Below are 16959 nucleotides of genomic sequence, written 5' to 3'. Positions count from 1 at the left end.
CATGGTACCAGCAGCATAAAGGAGGGAGAGAAGCCTGCAGGCAGAAACTGGGGTGATGTGTAATTTGGGCCATTTTCTGTGTTTCTGGATGAAACAGCACTGTAAAATCTTCTGAAATGTTCAAAACATGGATGAATAAACAGTTCTGGAAGAGGTTCAGAGCAATGGGGAGTCAGACAGACTCCTGGAGCAGGTCGAGCCTTACCAAGGAAAGGGCAGCATCCCCTAAGCAAACCAGTGCCAAGCTCTGGAAAACCAAAATGATTACAGGGATGTGTTAAGAACCGACATGAGGGAAAACTGAAAAGCATATCTCAGGATAACACTTCCTCTATGAGTGAATGCCATAAAATTCTCCAATTTCAAAGAGGGTCGGAAATTGGTAACATTTGTCAAGAGACAAACAGTCTTTAGCAAATCCCACTGAAGGGGGGTATATAAAAATAGGGAAGCAGGTAAAGCTCGAATAAATGCATATTTTTAGACAGATGGTAGACCGCCCAAAACCCAAATGGTGATCAGAAATGGTGAAAAGCAGCTATGGATAAATACATACTGCACAACTTCTTAGGGAAAAGATTAAAAATATGTTGGAAATGATACAGGGATGATAGAGCAGGACAGTGCTGGATGTCAAAAGAAGCTCAAAGCTGCAGAGGTGAGTGAGCAGCATGACCCCAGCAAGCCATGCCCAATTCCAGCAGCACAGCTGACTGAGCAGTGCCTGCAATTTGATCCTTTAGCTCTTCTGTTCTTCCTTCATAGACAATAGGAAGTAATTTGGATTTTTCCACTCTAAGTTGACTGGGCAATCATCTTGATGGCCTGTGGCTGTAGAGACTGAACTTACCAATACTAGAAGTGACTGCTTCTCAGTCAAAAATACTTTTAAAATGTCAAATTAAATTCAGCACTGGGAAACACAAAGCAGCTCACAGGGCAGGGGTAGCAACCTTCACTTTGCATGTCCAGCATCAGCCTCTCAATTAACTTGAAGATCAGGAAAGAAATCTTGAAAGCCTTATGATCAGTTTCCTATAAATATCAACCTGATGTTCAGCAATAATTAAGCTGAAATATTAAGTCAAGAACTCTCGGGACACAGAGAAGGGGAACAAAATTAGCAAATAACTTGATAAGATGGTATGCACTGAGGCACTGACTCTGCCAAGGGTCAGGCTCTGGCTGCACCTGCCTGGGGCTTTGCTGCAGCTTGTTTTGCTGTACCAGCAATTCTTCTACTGACCAGGTGACTTATCTTTGTAGGTAACCATAATGCTTGTACAGAGAGTAGTAACAGGCAGGTATTCTGAAAAGAATGAAATATTGATGATCCCAGCGCAATCAGGTGCTGCAGAAGAGTGATACAGTGGCACCGTATGACATGGCAGAGCACTCACAGGCAGCGGCATGGGATGCCACGCAGAGGGGTGCAGGTGTGGGAAGGCAAGAGAAGGGTCACAGAATGGTACTGCACCCTGTAGGCAACACTGCCTAAGCCCCGTATAGATCTCACTAACAGTCAAAGAAATGCAGACCTTGGCAAAATCAGGTTTTGGGGCAGCAAGGAGAATAAGGAACAAATATTCCATGTGTTTACGACCCTCTGTATATAGTAAACATGGACATAACATGGGGATGCAGACTCCACGAAAGCGCATGCAAAAGCATGCTGGGAAAGAAATACATTTATTATCCCAAGTGGATTCTAGAGTCTAGTGGAAGAAGCCACCAACCTCTACCTTCCGCTTCTCCCAGCAAGGAAGAGTAAATGCCGCTACCAGCATCATGCTCCTCCCAGTAGCACCACTGGACGCTAATGACTCATTGCCTTTCTTTTTTTTTTTCTAATATTAAGAGTACTTTGGCTTAGAAGCAGAAATGCTTTATTGGAGAAGAGCCATTTTGAGTCTAGGGAAAGGTTGGTAAGGCTACAAGCCCTTAAAAGACAGCAATTTCAACCTACAAAAATTGGTCTGTTTGGCTAAATTTGAATCAAACCTCTGCTTCTGCTGGTTGTCTCTCAATTTTTGGGTGCATTTTGCTGTACAGCACAGAAAGCCAGACATGCCTACAGGGGCACCAAGAAAAGAAGTCAAAAAACCCCACAAACCTCAACCTTACTTCTGGGCTACCCGACTTGTTCCCAGGGAGCAGTGAAATAATGAGCAGAGAATGGCACAGATGCTAGGAAATGTGTGTACAGCAATATTTAACTTATTAGTAGGACTTCTTCCGTCATGAATTTCAATTTTCTTTTTCGGTAATAAGTAGAGTTGGATTAATAATAACCATTCCATGAGAGGGTTAAGATTTCAATCATACTAAAAATACATTCTTGGCTTTGCATTATATTTTGCTCACAACAAGATTTCAAGCACAACACTGCGTTAGTTACAGTGACTTGCAAAATTTAAAGTGAAAATTTAAACTCAGAATTGGTTTTGAACCAGGATACACCAAACAACTCCATGCTAATAAACCAAGACATCTGCAAATGGACACCCCTCCCTGGCAGCAAAGCCCATTGACATTCAGATTCCTTCAGACCCTCCAACTTGATGGCCTCAAGGACAATGGTCAGAGTGCCAGAAGAACAGTAAGTCAGGAGATTTCCTCATTTTTCTACGCAGGACACAAACCTCATTCCCTGTGCCTCACTTTCATTAGTCACAGAAGAGGAGGATAAAAAGAGCAGTGAATGCAAGAAGAGCTACAGAGACAAAAGAGAAAATAATTTCTTAAACCCTAAACCATCACTGTGACAAAAGAGAGAGCAGTCAGGGATGAGAAGCAAGCTGCCAGTGTACTAAGAATGCAGTTACCTTTCAGGAGGGTATTTGCAACTGCACTCAAGGACTGAAACTGGGAGATTAGTTAGCTATTTTATGAAAGAAAGACTGCTTGAATAATCAGTTTTTATAATGTTGCCATGTCTTTTCATTTGTTAGTGTGGAGCATAATTGCTTCTTGTAAAGCTGAATGACTTTAAATTAGATGGAAAGATGGCCATTGCAAAGATAATTCTGAACATTCCCATTCAAAGTTGTAGGTTTATAAATATGAGTTGAAATGAGATGGAATAATTAATCTGGCAGCAGTCACTTCATTTGTCCCTTTTCTTTTGTCTGTTCCTTGCTACACGCTTTTAAGCTACACCAGTATGTACATCCGTGGGAAATGAAAAGCTGGAAAATAAACACATTTATCTCGATCAACCTTCTTTGCTGGAGCTGGAAGCCTTCAGTACAGTCAACACCAGCGATTAAACACGGATTACATTAAAACAAATTTGCCATGTCACTCCTAATGCTTCTGTTTGGCACTAACCCAAATGTTACTGTTTGTTCTCATCCCCTCTCCAAACACCAACCAACAAATCACAGACTCACCCTGGCTGGAGGGGCCCCTGTTGCCCCCCGTTTGCAGCAGGACTAAGGCAGGTTCCTTGGGGCTTTGCCCAACCACAGCTTGAGAATCTCCAGGAGGAGAGAGACAGGATCAGTTGATCCTCCACCTGCAAACCTTCTTCACGTAAGAGCTATTCATAATACTGAAAATCACAACTTGATTACTGCAGCAGTTAAAATGACTATTTCTCAACAGCCAATTCAACTGAGCTTCATCATCGTGCATTTTTCCTCTCCCTGTTTTACCCATCTTTCCAAAATTCCTTGTTCTTCTATTTCTTTTCTCCCTACCAAAGAGATACCCATATTCCTGAATCCACCTACCACCCTGACTGCAGGAATTCTGCAGTCGCTATTTATATACTGGGGTACTTGGCCGTGCCTTTTATCTGGAAAAGCAAAGCCACTCTTGTTTCAGTGCAGAACTCCTGCAGAGCCCATGGGGTAAGTCCCAGCATCCAAAGCAGGGAGAAAGTGCTGTCAGATAAAGGATGGAGGAAGCAAAGAGCACCGCCTTTGATAGACAAACAACTTCCAGTGACTTGAAAACTTATGGAGGATTTGGGGTTGGTTCTTCTTCCTCGAGTGTGCTCTGCTCTGCTCTCAGCCTGCAGATGATGAAAGCGCTGCTGACAAAGATGACGCATGAGAGGAGATTTTAGTAACTGGGGCGGAGGAGAAGAGGCAGCAAGTGGGGGAGGAAAAGGAGTCTATATAAAGAAGCAAAATTCAGAAACAGTCAATGCTTTCTTAGAAAAGAGAAACATAGGAGGGAGAGAGCAAAGTTCAGGGAATTTTAAAACTGCCAGATACATTATAAAAGCAAGCTGAGATCCAGACACTTCTTGCAACGGCACTCAGCCCATGGCTCAAACTCGAAACCACAGTACATCCATACCGTCATCTTTCTCACTTGTATAAGGAAATTTTCAGGCCCTGATCCCACCCTACCACAAAAGGCAGGAATGTGGTGACCTCCTGAGATCTGAAATTCAAGAGAAGCGCTTGCAGAATTATTGCATTGAGATCGAAGCTTTACTGGGCAGAGGCACTGGGATCAGTAAAGCCAGGTAAGGTACCAGGCATCCTCAGCAAAGCAACAAAACCTCACTACAGCTTCTGCTTTTCAAAATGCACCAAATGATCTAAAACATCACCACATCTTCCAGTACCACCTCTGGATATGTGAAATTAGGGAATGAAAGCTGCAGGAGCAGAAGGATGCAGGAGCCCACCTGGTTGTGTGTTTCGTCTCATAAAAGCCTGTGCTGCTCTGTGGGTTTGGAGATGCCTGCCTCGCTCAGGCAAGGCGCTGGAAGTTTCCATCAGCAGGTACCAAAATACAATAAATGAAGAAAATACTGCTGCACCATCCTTTTGGCAGGTCTCCCTTTCCCACTTGGCAACCTTACAATGTCTTTGGTAACAACGAAGACAACAGTCTTGATCACTGAACAGCTGTTTTTTGTAAACAAGTGTGTGTGTACATCAGATAAACCATCCCATACCTACTGTACATTTAATCTCTCTGTGACTGTGCTAAGAATTTACCCAAGTCGTGTACAGCCCTCAACTCCTGCAGTTCAACCTGCAACCCACCCACCCTTAAAGCCTGCTACACATTGGTTCATCATTCATGTTGGTGGCTTGTTTCATCATCATCCATTCACACAATGTGCTTCTGAGGCTGGGTTTTATCAGCACAGATGCCCAAACTGGCTTCCTGAGCACATACAGCACTGCTAGGAAAGCCATCATGATAGATAGTAGTGCTTTTATGCCACGTACTATTCATCTTTAACTTACCTTTTCTTTATCTCCAAGTTTTCTGCCATTTTGAAATATAACTAACCACATGCTCCTGATGTCCGTCTTTAAGAGGCAGGGGAGTGAGGGGAATCTCTCCTTGATTCATTAAGGCCCTAATGTACACACCTCTGTTTAAAGTGTAGTAGTCCAATTTAATTCAATTTGACTATTTATGCTAAAAGAGCTCAAGGAATCAATTACTTGTTTAGTCTTTGGACTGAAATCTTCGACCACACAATAGGAAAACCAGCATATTCCCCCACTGACCACGCTTGGCCAGTGTTAGCTGTAGGAAGCACCCATCATTACTGGGCTCTCCAGCTCACGGGACGGCTCTGCCCTGTCCTGCCACGGCACATAGTCCAAATCACAGCAACACAGCCCTGGCAATAGCTGAACAAGTAAGGTTTCCTAGACAGGCTCTTCCTTTGATGGGTTACCTTCTTACTTGTCCCAAATTCAACTCTTCTGGCTGTTGCAAAGTCAACTCTATATTAGTTCTTTGTTTCCACTGTCATCATTTTGCAGTAAAGCCCCCTAGAAGCTACACCGCCCATCCCAAACTTCAGTCCAACACAGATATCCTCAGTTCAAGCACAACTTACTTCACATGGAACTTCCTGAGAATCCCTTTCACTGAAGCAGTACAGTACAAGTACAATATTCTACAATTCTTTAAGAAGAAAAAAAAAAAAGTGCTACTTTGAACTGTTAATTAGCCCAAAACACTCAAGGTCCAAATTCCCTCCTCCCAGGCTCCCCTCATCCATTCCTCTGCACACACCAAAAACCTGCTGCTCAGTTGCAAATTCAGAACCATCAGATTTTACAGCAATCTGACCTGAACTAAGCCTTGTCTGAATAGGAGACTGAGAGCAATTTTAAAAAACACGTGACTGCAAATGCCACTAACCAGCTGATTCCCATTTCCTACAGAATAACTGGGGAAAAAAGGGCATGGCTGTTACACGCCCTCACTACAGGTGGTAGCAAAGATTTACTAGCAAGGGGCAGCAGTGAAGTCTCCTACTCTTAAACTTTTATTACTATTACGCAATATGCTGCCATACATTTACTAGCATGCTAAGAAGCGCTGTCATAAATATTTAAACCGCAATGGCAAAGTAAGCAAGCTGTCGGTCACTTCTGTGTTTCAGTTTTTTGCTGCTTGCTCTCTTGGGCCCCTGGTGAAGAAAGCATTGCTGTACAGAAAATAGAAGCGCTATGCATGAACCAAGCAGGATGCACACACCTGACTTCAAATAAAGGAAAAGGAACTTAATCTTGTTATTAAAAGGTCTTTCTAAACTGGGGCCTCTTATGGGCGTTATCATCAAGCTTGTCATCAGCAAGGCTCCCCTCCCTGAACACTTGCCTGACTGCATTAGTTATTACACTTGATAGCTTTATAGCATTATTTGAAGCTTGCTATTTACCTAGTTACACAAGATGCATCAGCTTAGAGCCCACTCTCTTTGCCTGGGCTGCAAATCTCAGCAACTACCTCCAAAATAGCCCAGATTTTATGACCCATTAAGCTTTATGATAAACCCTTGGTTTTATGTTCCAGGATAGTGACCAATGCGAGATCAAGGGCTAAGCTTTGATTTATCTGCGGGCCAAGGGAGATGGTTATTTCTATATTCTCATTTTTCTCGTCATTTGTGGTGATGACTGCAATGCTTTGCTGTGACATCATGGCAATCTTTACTATTATTTACATCAAAATCAATACCACACTTGGACCTTTCAAAGAGTTGGCGCTGGTATTTCCTCTCCCAGCAGGACAGAAGCATTGTCAGAGCAGCTTTCAAACCTCTGCCCAGACTTAGCAGCAAATCCTGCTACAGACATGCTAACTCCAGATCTTCTCAGTGGCAGGTAAGATGATGCTTTTCAATTTACAAATACAATTGGAAGTGGGGCAATGATCAGGGAAGCAAGGCTGTTCTGCTGTGCACCAGTTTTGTACATCTGTGGTGTTTTACTTGCAATGCCAGTGTGCCTGGAGTTGAGATAAAGTCTGTTTCATCATGCTTCAAACACAGAACCATGAAAAGATCAGCTGGTACACTACCCAGCATGGCCCAGTGTCTGCTTTTATAACAAATCTCACTGTTTTAACAGCCTCTCTGACAAATCCATGCCTCTAGAATCAGGGGATTGTGAGAAAATCTCCAATTCTCTCTTCAAATTTACTTTAAAAGAAAAGAAAGAGAAAATTAAATGCCCTGTGCTATAGGCAAAAGTCACGAGAAATGGTCCCTAAGGACCACAATTTTTCAACCAACTCAGTTTCACACTTGCCTGGCTTTAAAACATGCCATAAAGCCTGACTTTACATTTTAAAGCCTGACCCAAGGCTTTTTGACACTGGCTTCAGCAAGGGCAGGGTGAAAGACTGGAAAAATGTTAAAGAATACCATGATATTACAAAGCTAACCGCACTTTAAAATTATTTTCTTCAAAGATTATTACATCTATCTGACTACACCGCACAGATGTACTAATACTAATGCAGTAATACTGAGAAAGGATGAAAAAAGTAAATATTAAAGGGCAAACCTTGAGTAGCTCAAATTTACAGAGCAAAGTAGATGCCTTATACAATAAACTGAATTTGTCAGGGGAATGATGCATTACCCAATCATTGTCTTGGCTGACAGCTTGACAGTCTTTGATATGTATTTTATAAGGTATTTAAAAGGCACCAGTTAGCATTTGTCACCAATTTTCCCATTAAGTCCATGAAAAAATAGTTGCAGCTTAATTTCTAACTAAATCAAGGCACTTGATTATTTGTCTTTCTTACAAAATATTAAAAACCAAAGAGAAATATCACGATACTGTTACATCAGAGCGAGATATCAGAGCAAAGTAAATGGGAAATGTGTATTAGAATAAAAATGGCAAAAGTAATAGAAAGAAAATACCCAGAAACCCTATAACTCTCCATTTAAGTTCTCTCACAAGTAACATCAGGTTGCCACACAACGTCCTACCAAATGCCAAGGAAACAGTCAAAATGCTTCTTCAAGCAGAAGTTTGTAACACACGTAAGTCACAGGGGAATCAGGTTTCTCTGGTTACACACAGTCCCAGGGGTCTGTTGCACTGGTGATGTTCAAACTCACAATGGATTGCCCAAGAAGAAAGAAGCCCTGATTTTAACCTGAGTTCATTACAGCAAACCTTTCTCTTGGAAGGAAGCAGCCCTGCTGACTGGTGGCACATTTCTCACTGCTCTCCCCAAAAAGAGTTAAAAAAACCCAAAACACTTATTGTTAGCTTGTTAAGAGATGGGAAGTCACTTTTCAGTCGGCAATGCTCTGCATCAGTGTTTAAATTATTCACCCTATCCCTTGTACTTCCTAAGTATTTGAAAAAGCCCTATTTATTCTCCCTGTGAATCCTGACAGCGTTAAGAGCTGGTCCTCAAACAGACTGGGTACGGAAAGCACAGATGTGGGATGGATATTGCATTTTTGGTAATTTTGGTATTATATCTCTAATGTAATGAAAAATGAGGGACACACTGGTGTTGCTCATAAAAGCCTCATCTCAGTAAAGCATTTCTCTTGCTTCCCAGGACCAGGACCCAACTGTCATCTCCATCCAAGTGAAGCTTTCTTCTGTCTCACCCCTATCCTCTGTGGGATACAAGACACGTGGTTTTGCACATGTTTCCCCAGAGAGGTCTCCAGGTTATGTATTACACCATCTGCTTTAAGCTGAGCCCTATCATCAATACTCAGTTTTGGCATGAGAGCTCTTGGCAATAACTACTTTAATTCATTGCAAACCCCTCCCTGACCTCCAGTAGGATGGGTCTCTTTCCATCGAGCCACACAAATGCAATTGGAGATATCCACACATGGCATTTCTGTAATTTGTTTGCTTTTGTACTTTGCATCCTTCATTTACTGTCCTAAATATGTCAAAACAGAGAGGAAGAACTTAAAAGGCAATCACCACCTGCAATCACTGTAGCAACACTAAACTATTTCGGCAGCCAGGCCTCTCTCAACACTTGCTCACAGGGCCTATAGCCCTTGTGCGGGGAAGAGGCAATGTATTCCCTGCCTTTAGCTTGCATGATTTCAAGCTCCTGCATAAAACATGGGAGCACCCAGAGACTTCCAAGAGCAGTTGATGGCTTAGATTACACCCACTGCCTTGGCACTGGAGCACTTTCCAGCACCATAGTTAACTTTGTTTCCAACACAAAATTCCCAGTTATTTCCTTTCCCCTGACCCCACAGGGATGGTGCCGCCCAACCAGCTGCCTCACTAACACCACGTATTCCACAAACAATAACTTTTTCATCACTGCCTTGGTCTCAGCTCCAATTTGGCCACTGGGATTTCTGTCCCTTGATTCATCTTTTTTTCCCGTGACACAAAGCACAAATACGAGGAAGTTTTGCTATTTGGAAAAGTGGAGTTCTGTGCATACAACTGAGAATGACAAATTCATGTACCATTGTTCTTTTGTGCATTCTTCAAAATCTGTGATAGAAGCACAGCTCAGGGCACATTTACTTTGTGCTCACCTTGCTCTTATGAAAGTCTGTCTACTTTTTCAGCCTAGAAAATCATCCTTTTCTATAAAACACAAAACCAAACACCCTCAAAAGCCTATGAGAAACGCAGCAAGTCTGTTGCCTTTGGGGTCTTTACACTCAAGGTGTGTAAGTTTAATAGATGGAAACCCAGGTTTCTGTGGAGGAGGCAGGATTTGGTTTAAAAAATAAGCCATTTAAGAATTTTGACATTTTACTTACATTTCATTAAATGTTCAATAATAACCCTTTTGAACTCACTTCTATGTCCTTCACTTGTATCCAAGAGCCCTTCTGTGAGCAGTACATAGAAGATTAATGAAAAATACTTTAAACACATTTATTTACGTGGCCTAAACAGCCAAATGAGGCATTAAAAATTGTTTTTATAACCCTGCAAGGTACCAAAAGCCTCCTGGGACAGACCAAGCCTCTTCAGCTCAGGACTGGATAGTTCCATACATTCTAAAAAAATAAAACTGAATACCTGAAAGTGCTTTTCAGAAGCAATTACCATAATCCCTTTTATTACCCTGAGGGAAGCAATGGCACGCAAAGGTTAAGTAACTTTTCAGAGGTGGCTCAGAGAGCAGCACAGCCTGGATTAGAGTGGCAGTGCCTCCTGACTTTCAGCTCTACACTCAGCCCAATGCCTTAAATAGCCGTAGTGCAAGTAATTAGCTCTGTCCTCTGTGCAAGCATCTAATGTAGGGAATGGGAAACCTGGAGTTTAACTTAACGGTGCCAAAATTCCTACGGAGAACGCCAGGAGAGAAATCTTAAGTTTTAACAACCATCACCTACACAGCCTGCATGAAGGCGGATGGGAAAGCTGCTGCGTAGATTTTACTGCCTCCAGTTTGGGAAGAGTGAATTATCAATTATCCTCATGCAGCAGAGCACATCACAATAAAAGGTCCAAAGCAGTATCACCAGGATCATTTTTGTGGCATTTGTTCATTCTGGTTTTTGTTTGTTGGCACTTGTTTTGTTTTGTTTGTTGTCCTCTCCTTTGTCACCAAGGATGTCTCCCCATCCTCCCCTTTCTGAGGTAACTTAACTGCTAGGAAAACAACAAAACTTTAGCTAAGAGAGTTTTGTACACTGCACTAAATTCAAATTACATTGTTATTTTCCATTACTGTGTATTTCTACAGGGGTATGTGACACATGGTCTTCCTTCAGCAGAGGTGACTGCTTATGTCTATTTACACTATTCAGCTGTGGTATATCTTTTTCAGCTGCCTCTAGCAGGCAACAATAAATCTAAAACACAGTTGGAAAAAGGAAAATCTCTGTTGCTATTTTTGGCGTCCAAGTTCTTTGGCTTAACCTATTCTTGGAAGAGCACCTTTGCTCAGCAGACTCAAAACTCCCACCCCTGTGACACTGGAGCAGCATGCCCTGCTGCAAGCAGAGCCATTTGCTAGCAGCAAACTCTTAACAGCAGAGCTGGCACGCAGAGCAAAGCCAAGACAGCCCAGAAGTAAAACGACAGGAGCTGGGATTTCACTTTAGCTCTCCACTGGTGCATGCTCGTGAGCAAGTCACGACACTCCTCTCCTGCATGCTTTGGCTCTCCTCACCTGAGCATACACCACATTTTGAGCTGAAGAAGGGGAGATACAGACTAGATATTAGGAAGAAATTTTTTACCGTGGTTGTGGTGAGGCACTGGCACAGGTTGTCCAGAGAAGTCCTGAATGCCTAATCCCTGGAGGGGTTCATGGCCAGGTTGGATAAGGCTTTGAACAACCTGATCCAGTGGAAGATGTCCCTACCCATGGCAGGGAAGTTGGAACTAGGTGATTTTTAAGGTCCCTTCCAACTAAAGCTATTTTATGATTCTATGATATGCACAAACAGGATGTGTCCACGTTAGTAAGCTCCCCAGGGTGAAAACAGGTCTTACTACACGTTCTTAGATCCTCCAGCTCCCTGGGAGCTCAGTTGTGGTGGCTTCCGAGATATAATTATTAGTTGGTATACACAACTCAGGTTTTATTAAAAGCTTTGCTTAGGGGATAAGAAAGGTCAGAAACAAGGAACAGCAGCACAGCCCGTAAAATCATAGAATCACCAGGTTGGAAAAGACCTGTTGGATCATCGCGTCAAACCATTCCTATCTGCCACTAAACCATGTACCTGAGCAGGAGAAAAGCCAAACTTAATTCATGCATTTTTGGTTTTGTTGGTTTGATTTTAAATAAGATTCAAGCTCTGTCTGCTCTGAGACATAGCTATCTTCATACATCCACCAGATGCACCTTCCAAAAAGCATTAGCACTCTTATGTGGCCCTGAAAAAAAATAATACAAAAAGATGCAAAATAGTCATCTTCATATGTCATGGCTGGCTCTGCACAATGCAACGGGTATGTACACATCTCACATCACTGCCCTCCCAGGCACTACTTGGAAAGGGATAATCCTTGAATCTTTAAGGCACAAGACTTGGCTCAAAGCTGACATTTTGTGCCAGGGCTGCAAGGCTGGCGCTTTCAACAGGCACAGCTGAAACATGAGAACCATACACTGCAGCAGGTCTTAGCCCCAGAGACACAGTGCTTACCTCTGGGGAAAAGGGGAAAAGGGAAATCTAAACATTCACTGCAGCAGAAAACATCTTCTTGGTTGTGGGGCATTTGGGTTGCCAGACATGCTGGGCTTGGTGACAGGCAGGTTTAAACACCAACAATCACAGCAAGTCCCAAGTGATCTGCGTGGCCTAATGGATTAAGGCTTAATTAGAGTTACCTGAACGTTAAATATCATTAGAGTGCACTGAATTGCTCTAAGCGTTTGTGGGGGGCTTTTAAATGGCCTCGAAACTAACTAGGTTTTGGTGCACAATTGTTGAAGTATTTGAAACTTCCCAGTTTTCAGCTATCTTCCCTTGAGAAGGAAGCTAGTACAGTTATGCTGTGCATCGGGCAATGTTCCGACATGCCTCATTGCCAGCCAAAGCTGAATTTAATGGGGTAGGGGCAAATTGTCTCAAAAATATCCAAGCTTTGTATCTGCAGTGAAGGAAGATAACTCTATGAAGCTCCTACCAAGCAGGAGACAAACCCATAGCAAACACCTGAGAAGCCACAAGTGAGAACACCACAGGAATTAAGGTTCTACTGGCCATGCCATCCACTTTTTCAGCAGATAGTTGTACAAAACACCTCTCACACTTCAAATTGCTATCAAGAGTAGTGAGATTGTATGGAAATGTTTAATAGGCTAGAATTAACAGAAGAAAATAATGGAGCACCATTGGAAGATGGTAAAGACCGTATGCCCTCCAGCCATGAGGGATATCAACCATGTGACATTTCCATCCTGGTGTTCCTTGTTTTACATGACTGCAGTCACCAACCATCCCACCATCATGGCAGAGGGTTCACCTGGCTTTCCACAAAAACCGGGGAAACCTAGCCAAGCCCTGCAGCAGACCAATTCCACTGACTTCAGCAAGAAACCAAGCACAGACAGCCCCAGGAACCCCACCAGGAGGCCAAACAGCAACACGAGTCAGACATGCTAACAAGCAGGAGCATAACATCCTGATGAGGTATTTTAGTAAGAGGTCTTTTATTTCAGCTTTATGCATATTTCAGAAACTCTTCCACCAGTGGTACCCACAAGTACCATTTAACAGTTTCAATGTATGCCACATGGTAGACTTCTGTTTGTAGCTTTTGCAAAGTAAACCAGTAAGACTGGAGTGAGTTTATGTATTAGAACAAGTAAATGCCAAACGCTTCAGATTCTTAACTGGAGCAGCTTCAAAGCAATAACTGGATTTCATTGTCAAACATAAGGGTGATCAGAGAGGAGAAGCAGAGATGCAGGCACTCTTCTGCTCCGTTTTTCCTCTTCTTTTTTTCCACACCTCCCTGAAACAGCACAGTACCCATGTCAGATCTGTGCCAGTGTCACCTCTTGGGCTTCAGCCACATGAGCTCGAGTTCTCCTTGAACTCAGCCCTAAATCCAAATTACGTGCTGCAACTGATATCAACAGTTTGCCACCCCTATTTCAGTACCAAACCTGGTGCGGGAGATGCTGATGAGGTAAGGCAAAACTTGTAACTGTTGTTAACTAGCACTATGAGAAATTTGTCCTTGGTCCAATTGACAACGCTAACAAGCAAGTTTCTTGCAAAGCATTTCCCAAATATTAGTTTTCAAATTAATTGTTTCCAAAATAAGTGTTGCTTCAGCAAATAATGGCTTGGAAATTAAATGCTTTGCAAGAACCTTGCTTGTTACACATTTTCATTTTAGAATCAGCCATCAGGATGCTGAGATGTCACTGAAAGCCAAACATTCACCTACTGTGAGTATCGTGATTGACAAAGATGTCCAGAAAAAAGAAGCAGCCGAGTAGCAAACAGGGGTGCCAAAGTAACAAAGGAATCAAACCAGCAATGGGATTTACTAGGTACGGCTCTGCAGAGGGCCATCAAATGCAACTTGATGATGACTTGTAACAGGGTTCTCCACAATAGGACTGCCACGGTCTCCTCTCCATGCTACCGCTTCTCTGCACAGAAGCGACTGCTCCGAGTTAAGCAATCTCTGTTAAGTACGGTTCAACAGTCGCTACAACTGAACAACAGTCGCTACAACTGAACAACACGCGTTCACACAGTGACTGCATAGCCCTCATTTCTTAGAATTAGGTTAAAAAAACTGCAGAAGTGACTAATAGTATTCAAAGTTTCTGCACAAAGGGGAGGCAGGACTATGACAGATTGGTCCAAAATCTTCTGATGAAAATGAGTCTCCACTAGAAAGTGCGGCTTCACCTGAATCAAAACCATTTGTACAAATGTTTGATGCAGGAGAAAGCAGCAAGTTTAGCTTCAGCACTTGCAACACGAAAACGAGTCTTTCTCTCAATTCAAACCATGTATTTCCTCAATTTATCTCCAATTGATACGTATAATAGCACAAAAATGTACTTCCACAGTGAACAAAGACCTTCCACCAACCTGAAACAAACTACAACCAAAAAAACCGCGACTAAGCACTGAAACAGACGGTAAGGAAAACCACAACTAGTAACTCTCAAAGCTTTACCCTTCCCCAGCAGCAGCAGCTCCGAAGCCAGCACTCTGCCCTGCGCTGCCCGGGTCCCTCCATCCCCACCAGCAAATCCCCAGGAGAGGAGCCGCTCACTGTGAGAGTATCAACGTGCTCTTCATCGCCGCTCAGCTCGAACAGCAACGCTTCAGCAGGAAGAATCAAGCAGCGCAAAGGGCCATTTTGTGAACCCCAAATCGGAACAGAAAAGCTTCTACAGCTTCTGCTCGACCTCACCTCCCGGGGTGCTGAAGCCCCGCAAGTGACACTAAACTCAGTCACCGCGTCGGAAGGATTAACCTCAGGAGACAGCACGGAGCAATTCCCCAGCGCCTCCAGAGGCATCCTCCACGCAACAAGAGGTCCACGTCCACCGGTGGCAGCGATGCTCGCAGCCGCCAGCACCAGCTTTCGGGCAGGGCAGGGGAGTTATTTAAAGTTTCACGTTATACTAAAGGCAATAAATCGGCAACGACGGTTCCCCAGGCGCTGCCTTGGCGGCGGGGAGCACGGAGACCCACCTCAACACAGGTACCGACCCTCTTCCTTCATTTCACGAATGTTAAAGCATATACAGAAAGAACTCTAAAACGAAGGGAAAGGCTACCGAGCGGGGTGGTCTCGCCGAGACAGGGTGGTCTCTCGAGTCGGTGGGAGTTTTATCCTTAACGGCAACGACAGCCCGTTCGGTCTAACACGGGAAGGGAAAAAAACCCCAAAATAACAAATCCCATTGTTTCTTCACGGTGGCGTGTAACAAAGAGGAGGGAAGGCAGCCTGCGTGCGGCGGGCGGGGTGCAATTCCGCGGCAGCGAGCCCTGCCGGCGGGCGCGGGGGGACCGGGGGCAGGGCGAGAGGCAGCGACAGGGACGGCGTCCCCCGCCGCGACCCTGGGGGGCCCCGCGGGAAGTTGGGAGCGACTTCGAGGGCGGGGGGGGAATAAAACAAAAACCGCAACGGAGGCGTCGCCGCGGGGAGCCCCGCGCCGGGCTGCCCTCGCCCCTACCTCGGCCGCCGCCGTCACGCCGCGCCCAGCGCCATGTTCCCGCGCCGGCTACATCCGGGACGCGGCCCCGCGCAGCCCCGCGCAGGTGCCGCGCGCCCCCCGGCCCCGCGCGCGCGGAGGGGAGGGGAGGGGCGGGGCGGGGCGGCCCCGCGCAGGCCACGCCCCCCGGCGGATGGGGGAGCCGCGCGGGGCACCTGGGCACCCACAGACCCATACATGCACCTGCCACTGCACCTAAGCACCCACCCAGCCATGCATGCACCTGCCGAGGCACCCGCATATCCGTTCCCGCACCAGCCCATGCACCCACATACCCATTCCTGCACCTGCCAATGCACCTAGACACCCACCCAGCCATGCATGCACCTGCCAAGGCACCCACATACCCATTCCTGCACCTGCCAGTCATAGAATAACCAGGTTGGAAGAGACCCACCGGATCATCGAGTCCAACCATTCCTATCAAACACTAAACCGTTCTCCTCAGCACCTCATCCACCCGTGCCTTAAACACCTCCAGGGAAGGGGGCTCAACCACCTCCCTGGGCAGCCTGTTCCAGTGCCCAATGACCCTTTCTGTGAAGAATATTTCCTAATGTCCAGCCTAAATCTCCCCTGGTGGAGCTTGAGGCCATTCCCTCTTGTCCTGTGCCCTGTCACTTGGGAGAAGAGGCCAGCATCCTCCTCTCTACAACCTCCTTTCAGGTAGTTGTAGAGAGCAATGAGGTCTCCCCTCAGCCTCCTCTTCTCCAGGCTAAACAACCCCAGCTCTCTCAGCTGCTCCTCATAAGGCCTGTTCTCCAGACCCTTCACCAGCTTTGTTGCTCTTCTCTGGACTCGCTCCAGAGCCTCAACATCCTTCTTGTGGTGAGGGGCCCAGATCTGAACACACCCACCCAGCCATGCATGCATCAACCCAACCGACCAGCCATGCCTGCACCAACCCATGCACCCACCTGTGCACCAGCCCATGCACCTGCATACCAATTCCTACACCATCCAATGCACCTAGACACCCATCAACCCATTTCTGCACCAGCCAATGCACCTAGACACCCACACAACCAATCAATGCACCCATGCCCTCACCATGTC

At 44.9% G+C, this 16959-nt stretch overlaps 1 protein-coding gene across 1 annotated transcript in view; it reads right to left on the bottom strand.

Annotated features, from left to right (window-relative positions):
- PAK5 (p21 (RAC1) activated kinase 5) overlaps positions 1 to 15985 on the bottom strand; it is a 100195-nt gene extending 84210 nt beyond the window's left edge. Inside the window, exon 1 of the mRNA XM_069850183.1 lies at positions 15865 to 15985. The gene's annotated coding sequence lies outside the window, so the exon portion shown is untranslated. The remainder of the gene's footprint in view (positions 1 to 15864) is intronic.
- Positions 15986 to 16959: the final 974 nt, after the last annotated feature.

Source organism: Phaenicophaeus curvirostris, chromosome 2 (genome assembly GCF_032191515.1).
Source record: "Phaenicophaeus curvirostris isolate KB17595 chromosome 2, BPBGC_Pcur_1.0, whole genome shotgun sequence".
In the NCBI taxonomy this organism is placed as follows: Eukaryota; Metazoa; Chordata; class Aves; order Cuculiformes; family Cuculidae; genus Phaenicophaeus; species Phaenicophaeus curvirostris.
The sequence above is the reverse complement of the archived record's forward strand: the minus strand, read 5'-3'. Positions and strand labels throughout refer to the sequence as shown.